Source organism: Silene latifolia, chromosome 4 (genome assembly GCF_048544455.1).
Source record: "Silene latifolia isolate original U9 population chromosome 4, ASM4854445v1, whole genome shotgun sequence".
Classification (NCBI taxonomy): Eukaryota; Viridiplantae; Streptophyta; class Magnoliopsida; order Caryophyllales; family Caryophyllaceae; genus Silene; species Silene latifolia.
This window is the reverse complement of record NC_133529.1, coordinates 20,119,652-20,127,308: the sequence shown is the minus strand read 5'-3', so window position 1 is coordinate 20,127,308 and position 7,657 is coordinate 20,119,652.

Below are 7,657 nucleotides of genomic sequence, written 5' to 3'. Positions count from 1 at the left end.
ACCTATGTTAATCACCGCACGAGAAGGCTATAGGTATTTCATCACTTTCACGGACGATTTAAGTAGATATGGCTATGTCTACTTAATGAAGCACAAAAGTGAATCCTTTGAGAAATTCAAGGAATACCGAGAATCGAGTACGAGAACCTCTTTGGGTAGAAAGATTAAAACACTGCGATCGACCGTGGTGGCGAGTATCTTTTTCACGAGTTTGATCAACACCTCAAAGATCGTGGGATTGCCTTGCGATTAACTCCACTGGAACACCTCGGTTGAATGGTGTGTCCGAACGGAGAAATCGAACACTACTTGATATGGTTCGATCCATGATGAGTCACACCGTGTTGCCCGACTCATTGTGGGGTTATGCTCTTCGTCATTTGCTCTAATACTTAACCGAAGTCCGTCTAAAGCTGTTGACAAGACTCCATATGAACTATGGAAGGGAACGGTCCCTAACTTGTCCTTTATACGGGTTTGGGGCTGCGAGGCTTATGTCAAGTGGAGACATGAGGATAAGCTCGGCCCGCGATCGGTCAAGACATACTTTATAGGTTATCCTAAAGGAACACTTGGTCATTACTTTTATTCGCCAACCAAACAACGTGTATTTGTTGCGGCTAGTGCGACATTCTTAGAGAAGGAATTTCTCGAGAATGCAAAGAGTAATAGAACCTTCGAACTGTCGGAGATTCCAGAACCAAATACCCAGCAACCATTGGAGGAACCAGTTCCTTCAATCCCGGCTGCGGTTAATATTCCTGACGAACCTAGGAGGTCGGGAAGAGTCTCTATTCCTCCGGACAGATACATTGGTATGGTCGAGGAACATGACATAGATGACATTCTACTCTTAACGAGTAGTGAACCCGCAACCTATAAAGGTGCCATGACTAGTTCTGACTCAAAGCTATGGCTTGAGGCCATGCAATCCGAGATGGACTCCATGTATGAGAACAACGTATGGGATCTTGTTGACTTACGTGCTAAGGTTCGTCCCCTTCAATGCAAATGGCTTTACAAGATAAAGCATTCCGTGGAAGGTCAACAAGATATCTATAAAGCACGACTAGTTGCTAAAGGTTTCACCCAAGTGCCAGGTTTGCACTACGATGAAATTTTTGCACCCGTAGTCATCTTTGCGTTCCATTCGGATTATCTTAGCGATTGCCGCTTTTCATGACTATGAAATTTGGCAGATGGATGTGAAAACCGCCTTCTTAAACGGTTTTGTGGAGGAAGAGTTGTACATGGTACAACCCGAAGGTTTCATCGATCCAGAACATCCTAAGAAAGTGTGCAAGCTTAAGCGTTCCATCTATGGACTTAAGCAAGCTTCTCGGAGTTGGAATCATCATTTCGACCAAGTGATAAAAGAAAATGGATTTACTCGATCGGTCGAGGAACCATGTCTATATATCAAGTCGAGTGGGAGCAAGATTGTCTTCCTAATATTGTATGTTGATGACATACTCCTGATTGGGAATGACATACCTCTCTTAACATCGGTAAAAGTATGGTTGAAGAACCATTTCCAGATGAAAGATCCGGGTGAGGCACAAAGAATTTTGGGCATCCGTATCTATCGAGATAGATCACGTCGGATGTTATCTCTCGGTCGGGGAGTCTTATATAGACAAGATACTAGAGAGATTCAGCATGACTAACTCCAAAAAGGGGTTTCTTCATATGGCTCCAGGGGTGCATTTGAGCAAGTCTCAGGCACCAGAGACACCGGAAGAGAAAGAGCGCATGACACGGATTCCTTATGCCTCGGCTATAGGATCAATCATGTATGCCATGATATGCACACGTCCGGACGTGGCATATGCATTGAGTATGACAAGTCGATTCCAACAAAGCATCCGGTGAATCACATTGGATGGTGTCAAGAACATTCTTAAGTACCTACGGAGGACTAAAGATTGGGCATTGACTTATGGAGGCGAACAAAAGCTATGCGCAACCGGTTACGCAGATGCTAGCTTCCAAACGGATCGAGATGACTCGAAATCTCAGTCTGGATTCGTTTTTACTCTTAATGGCGCTGCAGTCAGCTGGAAGAGTTCCAAACAAAGTGTTACAAAGAGATTCTATGGTCGAGTCCGAGTACTATGCCGCGTCACGAAGGCGCAAAGGAAGCGATATGGATGCGTCAATTCTTACAAGGACTATCTGTAGTGCCTAGTTCGAATGACCCGATCACCATCTATTGCGACAATAGAAGTGCCATTTTCCAAGCTAAGGAGCCTAAGTCTAGCAACAAGTCTAGACATGTACAACGGAAAGCTCATCTAATCCGAGATTACGTGGAGCAAAAGGAGGTAGTGATAGAAAAGATTGCTACAGATGATAACATAGTAGATCCTCTCACTAAACCATTACGACAAGATAAGCATGAAGGGCATGTTAATTCCATGGGAATTAAACGTGTTCCTGAATTGTAGTACTCTTTTATGGATTAGATTCATTCTCTTTTGTACTCTATACGACATCATCGTTTTGATATTTATATATTTTGTTTTTCATGTGGATTTGTACGACAATTTTTGAACACCACAAAGTGAACTGAACAAACATTATATTTTTTGGTCCTTAATTGCCCACGTGAGCTGATAACTCTGGCAATTATTTTGTGACGTTGGTTGATGGTGGGTTCAACGAGCCATAAGTCAAACAGTTGACTGACCAATCACAGAGGCGAGTTATACGAATATCTCGTAGGACACAATTGTGACAACGACGTGGAGTCCTAAATGTTTTATAACATTCGGTGCCAGGTCGTGGATAGGACCTCCATGGTGATCCTAAGAGTCGATTCTTTTGACTATCGACTGTCTCTTGAGACTAAGGCAGATTTTGGGTGACTTTGGTTTCTTTCTCACGGTCATCCGTAACGGGGGCCAAGTAGTTTTTTTTCGGGTCATTTCATGCGTGCTTAGATCGGCAGGAGTCGAGTTGAAGGAAATATTCAGCCTTTATCATGTACTCGATATTTCTCGGGGCCACTCGAGGAGTCAGAATCGAAATGCATGGCCATGCTCAAATACGAATTCGTTTTATCAGTTGAGTTACTCTCTAGTCGGGGAAACCACTCTTGATACAGATCGATTGTAAAATACGACCTTTGCGGATCCGGATCTGCAAATTGTTTTACATTGAGTGGGAGAAATTTTAAATGAATATGAGAATCGGTTATCGCACATACACTTGTACGGACAAGTGGGAGTTTGTTGGAGCCGTGTCCTCCAGTTAGTGCGGATAACGTTATTGCACATACACTTGTACGGACAAGTGGGAGCTTGTTGGGGCTGGTGTCCTCTCTGATTAGTGCAAATAACATTTAAATCTCTAAAAGGATCAAAGGGTATACTTTTGTATTATTATCAGTTGGTCCCCGTTTATCAATAACGGTTGGTTTGCTAGATAAGTTTGACGTTATTGTCATACAGATGGCGGTGATCAACTGGTCCCTAAAAGTCACACCTATAGGATACGTTTGAGAGATGTGACAGTATGAAAATACAGTCATGTTGATGCCTAATTTGACTAAACAGTTAGTCGGAGTTATTATTGACTAATAATTAGTCAAATGCGATGTTGAGATAATTATTTAATACGGATTAAATAATAATGGCTAAGACGAATTAAGCGGTTAATTCGTAAATTGAATATAAACGATTATATTTAATTGATGTATATTGAATTAATTATACAATATTGTCTTTGTCGGACATGTATTAATATATCGACTGAGTCATGTTAATAGTTGATATTTTAATAACCGATAACCGATGACGGTTTATAATAAAAATCCCGTCATATACATTTTAGCATTTTGAGTCGGATCACGAGCTAAAAAATAAGGAGGAAGTGAAAGCCCACTCCCTCCCCTTGACTCACGGTTTGGACGAACCAAACAAAAGGAGAGGCTCTCTCTCCTTTTGCCCTAATCATCCCATTTGCAAAGAAATTAGGGTTTCGGGGCAACTTTCTCTGAAATTCTAGATCTCACATCGAAAAATTCACAACAACTCTCTCAATATTGCAAGTCAATTAGAGAGTAATTTCTAGCACAAGGGGCATAGTCTCAGACGGTCTTGGGTGCAACGATTAGGAGGAAATCTACATTGATTTCTGTCTTAGGCCGAATTCACAAGGACCCGAGGTTAATTCTTGTTCTTTATCGTTTCTCTATTATTTTTTCGTTTATGACCATAAATCGCATGTTAAACTTACGTTATAGTCCTAAAATTTAAGAGTTTTATACGGATATTACCCCACATGAACCCATCACCTTAGACATCCAGTTCGCAATACACTTAGTGACTATTCTCATGAAAACATTACACAGACTAATAGGGCGATAATCGTGTACCTTTTCCGGATTCTCCCCTTTAGGAATGAGGGTGATGAAAGTGCGGTTGACCTCCCTCAACACTCTCCCGGAGTTAAGCACTGAAAGAATGGCCTTAGTGAAATCAGACTTAATCAACCCCCAACACTTTTGAAAAAAGATCGCTGGAATGCCATCAGGTCCTGGTGACTTATGCGGCCCCATTTAAAACACCGCCGCCCTGACTTCTTTGGCGGAGAATGGCTTCCGTAGCCAATCTGCCTCATCATTCGTAACCTGCTTTGTGATTCCCTTAAATATCTCATCCTCGGCATCCAAAGTATTCAAATTTTCAGCTGCAATATTCTCCGACTGAGCTTTGTATAGATCCCTAAAGAAAAAAAATTTACTTTGATGATTGATGATTATTTTTGCACTTTTATATGTAGAACTGTAGAAGACGTTGATTTTACTATGTTGTACTAAAATTTTCAATTTAAAACTGCAGTTAAAATTTTACTATGTCGTAACAATTGAGCTAAATTTACTTTCACTTATTTAAATTTAATTTCAAATACTTTTATAAAAATAAAATGGTACGTTTATAACTATATAAAAAATACTATATTTTAGTAAATTTAAAATGTCTCGTGTCCTAAATCTCATGGGTTGCATGTCACGTGTCCGTGTCTGTATCCGTTTCAGTGCTATCTAGGTTCTATTCCAGTCAATTATATACATTTTCGAAGATATGTTTCGGAGATTTTGAAAAATGTATACAATTGATTGAAATGGAAGAAAAAACCGCGTTACTATTAAGTTAATCACAAAGGCATGGTCTAGCTTAACATATACGGAGTATGTGGCTATGCATTATATTGGCAATAGGTCTTGGTATAGACGGGTGTGGCGTATTGACGGGTAAAGACCTCTAATAAAATGGGTAGGGGGGACAAGGTGGGGCACCCCCATGTGCTTCCCACTTTATGGCAAATGGGTATTTTGTGAGGAGAAATGGTATCCGTTTATACGTATAGACGGACACTATCCGTCTATAATGAGAATTTGTGTTATATTGGTGGATTGATATGAATTGCATTTGGAATTGGCCCCAATTTGTTGAACGTGCTCTCGACAGTATCAAGTCACCTCCATTGACTATGCCGGGATAGGATTTAGTTATGCTGATGTTGTCCTTGATTTGTTGATTTTATTTTTGTATTTCAGTATGCTACGGAGTAGTAAATTAATCTTTTCCGTTTCAATCATTTATTTGCGTTTAATTAAAATACCCTTCACAATGAATATAAAAGATAAATAAATAACGAGACGGAAAGAGTAATAGGTGGTTCGATAGTATAGTAAACTACCATCAACATAGAGGTGACTTTCTATGCTTAGTTAAGGCTTTAGCTAATTTTTGGAATATTAGGGGGACAATTTGCAAACAAATGAATGGAAAAGCTTATGGTTCTTGTTATCTTCGTAATTAATGTGGATCTTGCTTGGTTACTTTTCACGTGTAAGAGCATCTCCAATGGTTTGCTTTAAGGACTTACTTGCAATATTTACATAATAACAAACAAGTAGCTTACCATTGTAGTAAAAAAAAAATGATGTAGCTTTATGAGCATTGTAGCTCTACCAAGCATATAACTTGGTTTTAAAAAAATAAAAATAAAATAAAAAGTAAAGTTTATGATTGGATGGAAATTTTATTGTGGGACCCATAAAGTAAAAAGTGTTTTAGCCAACCATTGGAGCGTTATGTAGGCGAAGAGCAAAATAGCTTAAAAAACCGTATTGGCAAATCAAGCTACAACGTGTTGTAGTTGTCCATTTTGGAGATGCTCTAAGTGAAATCGTTTATTGAGTGTTTTTTATTAACAGGAAGGGATAAAAATCCCAGAGACCTACAACGAGTAGGGTCTTAGAAAGTTCACAACAGAAATACAACAAAAACGAATTGGAAAAAGAAAAACAAACAATTTATCCTTTCCAATGAGAAAAACTTGCGTACTAGTATCAAAACTAGCTTTTGAATGACATGTGTAATGTGTTTATCCCGACAGTGTAATCGGTTAAGTACGGGGACGGAGGTCTCGATATGGCCTTGAGTTACCGTTTCTTATGACTGCTTAGTTGAAAAGTTAAGAGGATAAGGTTTCACCTAAAATTGGCTCTATAACTATATACTCCGTATTTCCTTAACCCTTGCGTAAACAAGACTTGGGTTCTTCGTTTTGTACTAGTATTTACGTCACAAAATTAATTTCATTGAAGACGGCGATAAGCAATCGCGAGTTTGTGACGGATATCATTTTTCTCACAAAATACGTGAGAGGTGAGTGGGGAAGCGATATGGGGAGTCTGACTTCACCTTATCCCTCTCCCTTTTTTTTTATGAGAGTGCCTTCAACTTCATTCTGCATTAACCCGTTAGAAGTGTATTTACATTTGAAGTCTTCACCACTTCACAATTGTCTCTATCATAATTGTCTCAATCCTTTCTTCAACACAAACTCTCAACTCGACTCACATTGCACAGTTCGGTCCCATAAACATCATATAACTATTAACGAACAAAATTGATGCAAATAATATACGGCTCATAAAATATCACTTTTGGCGTATAATACATACCAATACTGTCTCATCACACGTGGCTTTCCAACTAATATATAAAAAAAAAAAATCAAAATTTTATCGTTAGAATGTTTAATGGATACACAAAATCTCATTTGTGACTGCACGTATCCGTCACTTTGGAGTGACGGATACCATTTTCCCTCATAAATGACCCAAATAGAGGAGAGAGGGAAGCACATGAGGGTGTTCCACCTTGTCCCCCCTATCCGTTTTATGAGTGGCATTATCCGTCACTTACTCCGACCCGTCTTCAGCAAGACTAATTGTAATGGATATTGTAATTTGTAAGAAGTGGCTAATTGCACGGGGCGTCTCGGCCTAGGCCGACCAACCCGCTTCTCGATGTTCTGATGTGAACGAATAAGGCAATAATTTATGGTGATCTTTTACAAACCCATTGGGTCGTTGTTGACCAAATCATTAAATCAATGTTTAGAAAGTCAGAATTATAAACTCACACATTTTCATTTCTGATCGACGCGTCAAAAATTTGTGACGATAAAATGCGATCATTTTATAATATTTTATTATCAATTTGATAATTTTTTTTATTAATGGTTACTTTTTACCATATATTGATCGCATTTTTCGTCAGAATTTATAACTCGTCACAAGAGAGACCAACGGGTAAAGAACTTAGACATTTCCTACAATTTTCATGTTACGGGTCTC